We start from the raw sequence: 14739 nt of genomic DNA on the forward strand, positions 1-14739 counted from the left end.
GTGTGTGTGTGTGTGTATTCGTGGGGATATCAATGATGTGGATTAGGTACACTCCATTTAGTCCCAAGAATGCAGCCATTAGGCCAAACGCATCTCCTACGAGGATGGGCCTCAGGGCACGTTTCAAAAAACAGGGTGGGACCGAAGGTAGTCACAAACACACACACACACAAGCATTATCATCATCATCATCACCACATCATGCATAGGCAGTGTATAACCGTTTCTTTTTAGCCACTAACATGAGATCATACACACAGACACACTATCATGTGAATTTTCACACTTGGCTACACAGAGATAAATAATACAAAAGACACGTATGTGAATCTGCTCTGGCAAAAGGAAAGACGATAACATCCTCATCAATAAATCAAGTACGGATGGGACTGGGTAATAGAGAGGGAGTCTGCTTCACCATGAGGGCCCTTACAGGGAACTGGCACGCTTTGCTCATGTGGAACAAGCTGTATAAAAAGCAAGATAGAGAAAAAGAAGGAGAAAGAGATCCCATAAAGATGATCCGAAATGATTCAGGTTTCTTATACAAACATCCCATTTTAACTGCACTGTTAACTTAGATATTTGCTGCTAGTCTGTTATTGCATGGATTACTTAGTGTGCAAGCTGAGAGCTGAGTGACAAAGAGAAAAAGCTCTCTCCACTTCCTTTAAAGAACCACCACAAACTCTCACCACGTTCAAAACACACACTAAAAAACAAAGACAAATAGAGCCACAGAGTACGTCATCATGTGCTGAAGGAACAACTAGCGATGAAAATGTGATGAAACTTGACGTCAGCAACAGACATGTGCAAGCAAGAGACGCAGCCACCGGGTTCAGTTTTTAGTTCATGATTTCAGCTTTATTTTACTGCCCCAAAGAGGAAATATTTGACAAAATACAATCTTGGTTCAACAGGATCGAAGCTAACCCAGCATGCACTAGGTGAGAGCCACAGACCACTGACAGTATATGGGTACAAAAAAAATAAAAAATAAAGCATGCACACGAGTAATACCAACTTATCTCCCTGATATAGATAATTCAGCATCAATGCACAGGAGGAATCTATAAATCTTCCACAGCCACAGTTAAAATGGCATCACAGTTGTAGTGGCCTATTCAACATTATGCACACCTTTCCCCCATCAGCAGTTAGATCAGGAGGTGGAGGATAAGCGAGAAATGAACAGACTAGCCTTTCTATATGTAAACAACTGATATCTAAACACAAACCTTTGCTAGCCACTACGAGTTAAAGTGTGGTTTCATATAATGAGCAGATTCGCTGGTTAACCCAAATTACATTTGATTAGATACATTTATGTATGTAAAGGAACCTTTGTGTGGGACGAGTCATCAAAAAAATATTAATATTGTAATGATATAAACATATTCCAGGAAGAGAAATAAGATTAATTTTATATTAAGAGATAACACATCAATTAACCGGGAGGACACAGGATAAGAAATTGGAAAATATAATTTCCATTTCCTCTGTATAAACATCCATTTCATCAGTGAGAGCACAAAAGAAGCTAAAGATGCTATAAACAAAAAGGCCAAACACCCATACACAAAAACACACACACACACACACACACACACGTACGTATGGCCCTCTGCAAAGGTGTTATTGAAAAATTTTTATCAGTCATATGTATATCAGCTATTCTGACATAGTTTCTAGTAATATTGTTAAACTAGAAATATTTAAATTCTTCTTCTGTTGTCATCCCTTCCTTTAATTAATCAATCTTTTTCAATCATTGTCGAACTATCATATCCTCTCTGTATAATGCAATACAGTTCAACAGCACCACCAACTACATCCTCCAAAATGATCATAAAGTTGAATCAACACCTCTCTAAAACAACAAAAACTGAACATTACAACCTCCACAAGAACGCAGGATTTATTGCAGGACTGTTGTATTATACTGTGTTAATGTTAGCTGTCGGTATACCTTATAAACTGGCAAATTAATGTATTTTACTGCTAGCGTCATCAATATACAACACATTTGCTGTTATCAAATGCAGACTGTTTCTTTTTTCTCTTAAAATGCTCCATTTCTTTACTGTATCGTATTAATTTGCTGGTGGAACGACCCAGTTTCCCCGAATGGATCATTAAAATTTCATCCTACAAACACAAACCGCGACACATGTCCAACACATTTCTGGCAAAACAAAATCACTGCGCAGAACTGGCAACACACACACACATCTTGAAAACAAAAGGCACATCTAATCACACACACACACACAGAGTCCACAAGGGGATCTAGACATGTAGCACAGACACCGTCTCCCCTCCCCCTCCCTCCCTTCTTCCCTCCCTCCTTGCAGCCACCAAATCCACTTAGAGGCCAGTATGCAACTCGCTGATTGTTTTCTCTCTGGCGGCAGCTGCTCTGCCTCCTTCCTCTGTCTCGACCACCTAATCAACTGTCACTCAGGCGGAGATGGACTGAAGAGGTGGGAGATTTAATATTTCCTTCACTAATCAACAATGGGCACTCTGAACCTTTAATTTAAAGTCTATACACAAGTGTAATGAATACAGGATTGGAAGTCAGGTAGGTTTTCATGTAAAAAAAAATCTCTGTTCTTGTTTGTAAAGGACAGAGCACAGATTGTTCAATAGCAGAGATGCCAGTAAGAAATGAAAATGAACACTTTCATTGTCAGTACAGCATGTTTGGGCTGAAACAGGAAAAGTTATTCATTATGCTTAAGACGTCTTGGATTTGCTTGTGTGACCTCATCTTTCTCAAAAGACCAAAGTTGGGAAACCTCATCTGCACACAGGAAGTGACAAGTGTGATTTAGTAATGACGCTTCAGGGTTTTACAGGAAAAATAATCCCCTAACACTGCACATTTAGTTTCATTTTGTCAAAAGACACAAAAAACAAATCAGTTTCCAGTGATTGTCGAGTGTGGATTCATCGCAGTGGGGGCGGTGATACAGGAGGTACGTACAGTGGCCACGATGGAGGCTGGCACTCATTTTCACAAGTCTACATTAATGAGTGCACTAATGAGATTGTGTTTCACACGAGCATACACACACTCACAAAGCATGCTTAAAGCAGCAGTAGAGGAAACAAAAGATGGAGAATTATAGTCGATCAACAGAAGTGAAATACCAACGTATTGTTCGATTGTTTAATTGTTTAAGACACTTACTGAGCAAAAACACCAAAGATTCTCTGTTTATAGCTTCTTTATTAAGAGGATTCACTTAGTCTGTCTTTTATATCGTTGTAATTAGAAAATGTTGTGTTCCTGTTGATTGAATAAAGCAAAACATGTGAGTCTTTCTAGGAATTGTGATGGGTTTTTCACCATTGTGATATTTTGTAGACATTTATTAATTTATTAATCTATTAATCGAAACTAAACTCACATACAACAAAAACACAACAAACTGCAACCTAGAAAATTCCAGAAACACCTTTCTGATACAGTGTAAGAAAAACAAAGTACATATATTGAACATTATAGCAAACAGATACTTAAGCCATACTGCTGGTAAATAAATAGTTGATAATTTCACTAATATTTAATAATTTTAACTGAGGGACAAAGTCTGATCTCTAAGGAGTCATAAAGTTATAAGTGTGTGTGTGTAGCATGTCATGACTCAAAGACCATTCATTCACACCTATGTACCCACAGCGGGCCAGCTTTCACACCCTGCTCTGACTAAATTAAACCCCACCATGCTCACTTTGACCTTAGCCTTTTAACACACCCAACAACACGCATGCACACACACAAACAAACCCATACTGTCACCAATACTTTCACCCTCGTTTACACACAGACACACACACACACCCACACTCTCTCTACCTTTCAGCACCGTAACAACAGCCAACCACATCACGGCTACTCAAAAAGCACGAACCAATTGCCCGCCTCCCTTCGTGTGTCACCGACCAATGAGAGCACTTCGTGCGAGGCTCGTTTTACATGAGCAGCTTTCATCATTGTTCCAGATGAGACCGTAGTGCTGCTGCTGCTTCGCTCGCCTTATTATTCTGCTGCCTCACAGAGAGCTTTTCATTAGCACAGCGGCTGTAAGGACGACTGCGTACTCCCTGATGGATACAAACAGAACATTTCCCCAAATATTATGAACTGTAGCTCCTTATTCATCATCTGTATGTCCACTGAACATCCTGAACTGCTCCTTTAAGATGTTCGTTTATATATCTTGCACTGTTGCCAAGGTTTTTCTTTTCATTACATTTAGATGCATACAAGTGGCCAAATGATTCCATTAGGGCTTCAACTAAGAATTACATTAATCTACTAATTATTTTCTCAATTAATCAGAGATGGAAACAGATGATCCTCTGTGGCGACCCGCAATCTCAATCAAATACTGATATCTGCCATTTTTTACAATCATATTGATGATTAATCTATTATCAAGAGAGCCAGCCATGATTTAGAGATGAATACAAAGAGAAAAATATAAATATAAACATTCACTTAACTGAAGATGTCACATTTCTAAAAGAAAATGTGAGGAAAACTGCAGCAACACACCTGAAGACTGACAGAGTAAAAATAAGCTTCTTTTAATTAGATTTTACTGAGTCTGGGATAAAAGAAAAATGAGCCTTCTTACCTGATGCGTCCTCTGAGTTAATAAATACAACACAACACCTCTGACGCTCATCGGTGGTGACCGTTATTCTTATCAACTAGCAGCTTATTTGAGATTGAGTGAGTGAGTGAGTGAGTGAGTGAGTGAGTCTGGCTCCTAGCAACCGCTGCCTGTCAAGGTGAGGTGATGAGGTACATAACCAACGTACGAATCAATGAATTAATGAATGATCCGTAGCAGAAAAAGGAGGAAGAAGGACCGAGCTTCTACTCCCTGCAGAAACCGTGTGTGAGGGCTGACAGTACCTACTGATTCTCTCATTAACATACGTATAATGAGGATGAAAACAGAAGAAAGGCGCCAGAACAACAGAGACAATGCTGAAAACACAGCTGTTTTATGGACCAAAACAAGACAGAAGAAACCAGCTATTGAGGATCCTAATAAGAGTATAAAGAACAATGCAGATGCTTTAGGGCAGCTTTTTTTTATTATACATTAATCTGTAGTTTTTTTTTAATTAACTGGTTTGTTATTTAGTCTATAAAAACAAATTGCAATCCCAATTACTTAAAGCCATTCACTCTTGGATATTCCTTGTTTTGTATGACCAACAGTCCCAAAAAAAAGATCTTCAATTTACAATAATAAGCAAATCCTTATATTTTAGAGACTGAAAAGAGCTTTATTAATAAACAATAATAAATAAAACGGGAAGGAAGAGCCAGATAATCTGAAGAGTGATGAAAACATGGCTTCAATGGATCTCTACAAGACCGACATCATCAGATAATGATGAGCCTAAAGAAAGATGCCAACTGTTTGATGTGCAGCATGGCTCCATATTAGACAGCATAATCACATGTTCAAGGCCCTTCTGAAGGTGAAAACGTGTCACTTCATACACATTTAACTAAGATGAGATAATAGTGGACTATTTACATTTTAGGCAAATTAGCTGCCACTCTCATCCAGAGAAAACTATGACCAAGTTCAGTGTCAGTGCTGAAGGACAGAACCACCAAACCACAATTAAAAGACAAAAGGACAAAATCATTAATAAGACAGCGAGACAGAGAAGGAGACGTCTGCACCTTCAGTGCTTCAATCTACACATCATGTGATTTTGAGCCTGCCTACCTGCTATATTCGTATTGTGGCGTCCCAGTTTAGAGTTGCGCACCAAAGTAGGACAGACTGCAGGACAGAGCAACTTTCAGACAACCTTGGCAGAATGACTAAGCTTTTAGGGCCAGAAGAACAGAGAAGAGACAAGCAAGAAAAAGGAAAAGGAAGATGAACTACAAATGAATAGGACTTGTATCATTTCATTTTCTTTTATACAGGTTTCAGAAAACACTTTTTTTTACCTCACCCTTTCTCTGAGGTATAGACAGTAAACAGGTTTTTGAGCCACACAAGAACTCAAATTAGGGACGCAACTAAGGATTATGGTCATTATTGATCTTTCTCAATTAAGCATGTGGTCCATATAACAACAAATGTTAAAAATATCCATTACAATTTCCTAAAGCCCAAGGTGACATCTTCAATTGTCTCATTTTGTCCAACAACAGACCAAAGACACCAGGTTTACTGTGATATTAAGCAGAGAAAAGCAGCAAATCTTGCCCAAAACAGGCAAAATGATCAGGAACTAGGTGTCCATAAACAAGACACAAGTATTAATCCCTTTGGTATCTTGACAGATTTGATGCTCGATGGGACAGACACATTTCAATCGGTATTCAAAGTACTGAGGTTTGATACACAGCTACAGATAAATAGATGTGGTAAAGCAGACGAATTGAGAGATCAGACTTCATTTGGTGCTTCATCAAACCACACCCAAGTCCTCTGGTCGCAGACTGCTTTGTTCTGGCTCTGGCCACCACTGTCTCTCTCTCTTTCTGTCACACACACACAGACACACACACTGCCAACAGCATATTGCAACAAAGCCATGGCAGACAGTAGGTCACACGCTTGTCTTGCCTGCCTGCCTGTCGTGTTGTGCATGTATTCAAATTCCTCTCGCGTGTGTGTCGGCTGCCAGCACTCTTCAGCAGGGCGTCATTTGGCTACAAACTCCCAACCCGCAGCCAGTCCACGGTGACTGAAACCAGACGCTGCTCGCAAAACTAACTGACAGCACAGACAGCACAAATATGAGACAAGCACTTATTAAAGACAGTAATTCAGCTTTCGGGAGAAGAGACACGAGCGCTGAATAACACAGCCTCCTGAGTCTGCAGGCACCCTGTCAAATATGCTTAAGACCTGCACCACAGATGCGAGTGAGATGTGACATTACCGACTGCCTCCGAACCCCAAAATGACATGGTGCTAACTGCAGAGGGGTGAGAGTTTTTTTTAACTACCGATTTACCCTCTCAGGCATTTTTTCACAGGCAGAGTCTGGCTGGCTTTAGGGTAGAGTGGCTGACCGAGCCTAGATCTGTCAATCTGAGCAACAGCTCCATCAATCTGCTGGCAACACAGTGAGACAAACAATGCAAGCGTCAGCATCAGCAGAGCTAAAACACCGGTTGGGGGGGAAATACTGACCACCTGAATTCACTGAAGCGCTTTCAGTGGAAGTTCAAGGCACAAGCAAGCTTTTGGGTTGGTCTCTGACTGTTTTCTATCAAATTTTCCACTTCCTAACCAACACAAATTACAACTGACTGGAGCTTCACAGCATCGCCTATTGGAATAAATAGGAATTTGAGATTTTTCATTACATTCGTGCATCACATCCTCTGAGCCTCTTGCCATTGTTTTTTGTGGGTTCCTCAAACCAACGTCCAGCTGCGACAGTCTCACTGGTTTGGTTCCTGGCTGCACTCAGCTGTTGACTCACGTTCTAAACTGAAAAAAACTGTTTCCTGAGTTGGTAAACAAAATGATTAATGTGATATTTTATTGATTGTTGTGGGGAAATTCCCTTTGCTTGGCCCAATGTGTAGACCTCTGAGTGTCAGCTCTAACATCGGTGACCTCAAGGCTTTTAGGGACTCAGAACTGATCAAAGACACGTCAGCAGGGCAGATGACTACTGGCTTAATGCTTGGACTGGGGTCATGTGGATCATGTGGATGGGCTCTCTGAACACTAAACCGCCCTGAAGTCAACAAGGAGAGGGGGATGAAATAGAAAAACTTAAAGTGGAAATCTGGTTTCATATAGCTATGGTCTTATTTTTGTCCTTCATTCGAGTCGGTTATGATAACATTGTACTCACCAAGTTAATAACTAAGACCTGGAAATTTGGCAACATCATAACAAAAATTATATGTCAAGGAATACATCAGTCAGTCATAGAGGCTTTAAACAAACCCTGAGATTATCTTGGAACAGAACAGAAAAGTTGAATGCTACAATTATGACCCAAACTCTCTGTTGTAAGACATCAGAGTTCACAGACCGAGCTCCTGGTTCAAAGGTGCATGAAATGAAATGAATACAGAAGAGAATTAAAACCAAATGATAAACAACTACATACAGTACTGCTGCTAACTACACAGGCCCACTGAACAAACTCTAAGCCAACTGCACCTCCTTAAATGTAAAATACCAACACATCTATGTACAAAGTGGTTCACTCGACATCTGGGAACTTGTATAGCTTCTGCCAGAGGGTAGAAGTTGGAACTCATATGAGCCAGAGGGCATGTCTAGTAAGAAGCTGCTCATAGGAATCACCCAAATCCCCACATCTAACACCAATGATTGCAGAGTCTGGATCACAATTGTGCAGTGCTCCAGAAGTTAATCATCTGAGCAATTACTTTGATGAGTATTACTGTATGTTATCATAGAGGACAGAGATGATGGGCGAAACTACTCATCTATCTACACCCGCATTGTAAGAAACCCAAATTTTCCTTTAATATCTTCTAGCTACACTTTTTACAAAAGCTAGAAGCATTGCCCTAATCTGCAGAGGGCCAGGTTGATTTAGAAGGAATCCCTCAACATGTATTAATGCCTACACTCTTTCTAGCAATCATCCCTTTTCCCTGTCAAACTTTCTCTTCTTGTCGCTCCATCTGTGATCAGCCAAGCAGGAGCGCTGCGATGCTGCTGGCTGCTCTTTGCCCCGAGCGGTGCCAGGGGACTGATCCATGCCCTCACCAGCTGCTGCCTGTTGCAAGTAACACAATCAAGTGCTTCAATTCTCCACATAAAGAAAACACTCAAGCAAAAAAATCAAGATATGTTTATTTGCACAATGAGAAATCTTTTTTTTTTATACAGCAGCGACAGCTATAGAATGAGGTTAAATGAATATCACAAAGCGATGTGAGAAGCGATAAAAAGATGCAAAAATTCACAGAGGGCCCAGGCTTTGAACAGCTAGAAGAATAACAAACAGCAGCACTCTGCTAAATATCAAGCCATGTTGGAATCAAAAGGACTTCTCCTATCATGCTAACAATCTGCGCCGCTGACAGTATTATGCTGCAGCAACTCCTTTGAAGGAGACTGTGGAAAAAGTGAAAGGGATTTTAATATTGTTGGACAGCTGCACAAGAGAGAGGTAGAGTTTCTTGCCGGCTGTCTCTTTTTGTTTTGGACAAAGTTTCTTTGAGGGTTATTCTCTAAAGAATATGTAAAACCTAACAAGGAAAATGTGCTCATGAATTAACCTCGGCTATGGATGAAGGCTTTAAAAAAAAAAAGGAGCAAACTTTTCTGTGTGAGGTTATCCCCTCCTAATTCAGACTGTGGTTAATATGATGGACTACACTTAAACACTTAAAGACTATCTGTCAGAACATCAACAGTGTAACAAATCACTTTCATGTCACATGAGTGTCACAGAGGTTAGCAGGCGGCCTCGACTAGCAGCATAAACAGCAGACGTGTGTCAGCGGCCACGGTTCCACTGAACGGTCCAACTCACTGTGACGATTTTTAGGAAAAGGTGCAGGACCCTTTTAATTATTCTTTTAAATACAGCTTTGTGCGCATGTATATGCTAAATTGTGTTTGCAAGGAGCAATAAAGACACAGCCAATCCTAGAGTAGACCCGATGTATCCAAAGTGCTTCAGCAACAGCAACATAATTAATGCTGTATCTGAAGCATTAAAATGTCACATGTTGGTGTCCATCAGAATCAAAGAGCCGAACTTACTTATGACAAACATACAGTGACAAATACATACAAAGAACAGGAAGACATGCCAATTACTCCACTGACAATGGCCTCAATTGTCCAGAATGCATTGCAGTCACATGACCAGTTGTTTATGAATGAGAGCTGTAAGACTCCACAGTCACCCGAAAGACACATAAAACCCACAGTTCAATGCAATCAGATCATGCTCAAGTAGATGATGAAGGCTGACATTAGGTAAGTAGAACTGAGAAGTAAACTGTAAAACTCCTGTGCATCAAACATCACAGCTTAATGAAACAACTGCATACAAAGTAACCAACAGTTTCTTTTTCCTCATAAAATAATAAATAAAACTGTCTTAGCTGCAGCTCCAACATGTGAAAAAAAGGTTTGAAGGAAATGCATGGTGATTACTCCTTCATCTGGCAATCCTCCCAACGGCTAATAAAACTGCACTAAAATAATGTGCTTTGTCCCAAAATAACAGATTTGATTAATGGAAAAACACTACTGGGATATCGTCAGACTCTAATTTCCCCTGACGAATGCCAGTGACAACAATGAAAACATGACTACTTAACTGTAGTATCCTCTGAAGTCCTCTTGTCTGTGTCAGGACAAAGGCAGACGCTATTTAAGATTCCCCACACACACACAACACCAGCTCCACCGCCATTGTGGAAGGCTCTATAAATACACCTGGTTAGAGATGCATATAGCTGCGCTGACATGGTACGTGAAACACTGACCTCATCCTTGTATTGTCTTACATGAAGCCTTGAGCATTGCAGCAGCAGGTTGGAACGTGATTCGGCTACTCAAGCAAGTACACTGGGGTCCAGTGGAAACCAGTTACATACAACAAAACCATTTGCTTTTAAAGGTCCAGAGTGTAGGATTGATTGGCATCTAGTGGTGTAGTTGCAGATTACAACCCCCTTGCTTCACCCTCTCCTTCCAAGTGCTTAGGAGGAACTACAGTGGTCGCAAAAACGCTAAAGGCCCTATTTAGAGCCAGTGCTAAGGTAACTAAAAAACAAGGATTCTTATTTTTAGGTGATTATATATTATTTAAAAAATACCTATAAAAGAAAATTATATTCCATTTCTGCCAATAAATATTATACAATGGACCCTTAAAGCCGTCAGCTGAAGAGGTTGAACAAAACAGAAATGCGGGTCAGTGGGCTTGTGGATTGAAACCATTTTCTGCAGGTTACAGTAGAAGGGCTCTTTAGCTCCGCCCTAAATCTGCTGATGAGCTTATCTCCATGATCTAATACAGACACCATCATCAGAGCTTGTAGATTATGATAAATCTATGAGAAAAGTGATTGGACGTCAGTTAGTATGAAAAAAGGGTCAGCTATGACATCATACAGGCTAGTTGTTTTTCCGTTAATGATAAACAGATAAAGAGGAGGTAAACAAGTTATGCCATATACACTGTAAATATACAGATTGACTTCGTACACATGCTTAATTTGCTCAGCCAGAGATAAATCAGTATACTTCAGGTCTAAATCAGTTTTATCATGGCCAAATTTTTAAGGCTTTACACGTCTAATTTCTACTAGCAAACATTCACTGAAAGTGAAAACACATTAAAACCGCTGTAATCGGGTGTTCCTCATTAAAAAGTGAGAGACACTTAGCAATCCGTAGCTAGTTTCTCATTATATTACAGCATAAAACACCTCTTTTCCAGCTGCATCTGAAGTAAACCAGACTGCAGGTGTGAAAGAGTCTTAAAGAAGAACTTCTCCCACCCTCTGATCTGCTCAGTCACATCAATGCACCAAAGTAAATCAACGTACATGGATGGTTTCTGATTTAAAGGAGGTAAATTCTGGCTCAGAATGGGTATCACTTCTTAAGTATGAATTGCTTTTATAGTCACAAATTGTTTCCACACCATAGCCTTTAAACATCAGTTTCCTATTAAATCTAAGATGAGCAGCTCTGGTCATGTGGAATATGGACATATTACTGTTTCTACTCTTCCTGGATATAAAGGAGAGTTCAGAAATACTGAATGAACATCTGACAGCAGACCTGTCTCAAAACGTATGTAAAAGTGCTTCAGATGTTCTAGAAAAAGGGCTTACTTGTCATTCTATGAATTATTGAATGATATTCCTTTTTCAGCTCCCTCCTTGTATGTGATTACTGTTGTGATGTTTATACTGACTGTGACTGAGGTGGAAAACGTCACTGTGGATGCTCTTCTTCTGTCATGACGACTTCATCTGTCACACGTCTAAAAATGAGGCACTTCTGAGCTGCTTTCAAGCTGCGTTCGCGAGTACATTCGCTGGACAGCTGGAGCTGTCAAAGCCATGTTTTCAGGCCTGTTCTCAAGGGCTCTGCCACTTACGTAATAACCTGCATGAAATGTTAATGTCAGCAGAGTTGACAACGCAATAAGGGATTTCTCCTCAGACTGAACCAGTGGCAGGCGGAGTCAGACGAGTCGACTGCAGATCTCCTGCAGGAGCTGAGAAGCTCTCGTCTGTCCTGGCATTTCAAAATAATCCACCTGTAATGACTTTATCTCCTTCCCTGTGGCATTTCACCAACATTGCCACAGGCCAGCGGAGACTCGTCACATGCAGCCACGGCTCCTCTGTGCTGTTGCTCAACTCAGGCACTGCAGAGCGGGAGAAGGAGGAGAAGGCTGGGTCACCTCTTGAAGCTTTTGGGCTCATGGACAGAGACCTCGGGGGCACGGCTGGGCTGGTCTGGTTTGGCCGAGGTCATGCAGGCCTGTTTTAACACGTCAGCTGACTAAATTCAACCAAACTTCAGCTCCAGCTGAAGCCTGGGCAGCAAACCCACTTTCTTTGTTGCTGTTTTTTTTTTAACTCTAAACTGAGTGATGGTTGCAAATTTATATTAAAGATACCAAATAGGTAAATCCACCTGAACTGCTTTAGACCATTTAATGCTCTTATTCTTTGAATAATGGCTTAATAATAAATACATTATTTCCTTTACCTATTCCATGCTTTTTCTTCACATTCCCTATTCTACACTCATAAACTCATAAAACAGTAGAAATGCAGGAAGTTGACATCTAAAAATTGCTTGTTTTGAATGACCAATAGTAAAAAACCAGAAGATATAACCAAACCGGCAAATATTCACATTAAAATCAAATCAATCAATGATTTATGTGGCATTTTTACCTCAAAATTACTTAAAAAGCAGATTAAATTTCTGTCCATCAACTAATTGATTACTTGACTTATCATTTCAGCTCTAACCTTGATGATGTAAAATGTCAGTTATAGGTTAACACGGGGTATTAAAGGAGAGTCAGTCTCCTCTATAACCGTCTGTGTGTTTGTTGTGATCAACAGGAGATCACACAGCAGCTTTTACACCCTCACACCAGCCTACATTAACCTTCATCCACAGCAGTGTTTAACTACAAGTGCACAGCAGCAGAGCACCCTTGTGTCCAGCTGTAAAGAGAAAGGCTCAGCCATGCCCCATCAGGCAGCAGCAGTGTGATGTAAGCAGCCTTAAACGCCTCACACATGACGAAAAATGCCACAGCCGTCCGTCACAGCTCTCAGCACCGTGTAGCAGCAAAAAACAAAACAAGCCTTTTACACCAACAACATGACACAGATCTCATTCCCAGCTCCAACCTTCCTCTGCGACAATGAACCCAACCAACGCCGCTCTGGATGGATCTCCATCTCTCTCTCTACCTCATCCATTTATACCAGTGCGTCACGTTTATTGCTGCTGCTGCTGCTGCTGCACTGTGTCAGACTCCACACCACACACACACACTTACACACACACACACACACACACACACACACACCACACACACAAACTGCAACCCAGATGTGGTCCAGCATACACCAGGGCAACATCTGTAACGGCACATTTACGCATTATGTTAAGAAAACAGCGTGGACATTTATCCGGAGCGGCAGCAGTAGCAGCAGCAGCAGCAGCGGTGGGGATGGAGGAGAGGGGTGGTGGGGGATGAGGTGAGGAAGGGGGAGAGGGGGTGAGGAGGGCTGGGAGCCTTGGAGCCCTGGCTGCGTACATACAGGGCTGCTGGGAAGGTGTTCTGAACCTTGTCGATCCGTTTCGTTCATGAGCATACGTGTTACGTGGTCTGGCAGTGGATTTGAATGGGGAACGGGAGGCTGCAGCTGTTACACTGACAGACAGCGAGAGGTTTGACATTCCCCAGTCCGAGCTCTGCTGGTCCGCCTCACTGACAGCAAAACATAAATACTATGTAAAGGTGGGGGGGGGGCTTACCTCCTCCTGTGCGCCTTCAGTCCGCTGCTCCGTAAACCTCCCCGCTATAAACCCTCTTCTCGGACGAGGAAGAGCAGGCAAGCCGCGCGCCTCCTGTCCAAAAACTCAGGCTGGTTTTACCGCAGGGAAACGCTGTCGTGCGTAACAGTCCGCACCACGTACCCCGTACTGCTCCAACCTCCAAATATGCCGCAGATATGATCCACTTTCTTCCTGTCCACCCTTCTGTCTCTCTGTCGTAGTCCTGAGAGTGTCTGGTCTGAGGTCTCCCGTCTCCTTCCTCCCACAGCTCCTCTCTGCTCTGGTCTCCTTTTTCCTCTCGTCTACAACCGCTGCCAGTCGTACGTTGCGTGCACTCGCACTGCGCGTCCACGAAACGCAAGGGCCCTGTAGGGTGGGAGCTATATGGCAGTGTTATGGGTGGGTGGGATAATGGGAGGACCCTCTTGAGAAATAGCGGGTTGTTTTCAGGTGATGAATTGTCGGTTCAGTTTTAATTTCATTTTGATTCTTTCTTATAAAAGAGCGACCATGTATGTGTCACTCAGCACATGATATTTATAGTGTGGGGTGTGGCCAAAAGTGTGGGCACCCCTTTCCCCAACACACAATGTGTCATCTCAGTGTTGTCTTCTATTTAACATATATGATGCACAAAGACTATCCTGACATATTGACTGAGTCAGTAACC

General features: G+C 41.5%; 1 protein-coding gene across 1 annotated transcript in view; it reads right to left on the minus strand.

Moving 5' to 3' along the window:
- LOC118330340 (unconventional myosin-IXAa-like) overlaps positions 1–14393 on the minus strand; it is a 127874-nt gene extending 113481 nt beyond the window's left edge. The window contains exon 1 of the mRNA XM_035664832.1: positions 14049–14393. The gene's annotated coding sequence lies outside the window, so the exon portion shown is untranslated. The remainder of the gene's footprint in view (positions 1–14048) is intronic.
- Between the last annotated feature and the right edge of the window lie 346 nt (positions 14394–14739).

The sequence above is a fragment of the Morone saxatilis genome, unplaced genomic scaffold, assembly GCF_004916995.1.
Source record: "Morone saxatilis isolate NCDOM2014 unplaced genomic scaffold, NCSU_SB_2.0 Contig2, whole genome shotgun sequence".
Taxonomy (NCBI): Eukaryota; Metazoa; Chordata; class Actinopteri; family Moronidae; genus Morone; species Morone saxatilis.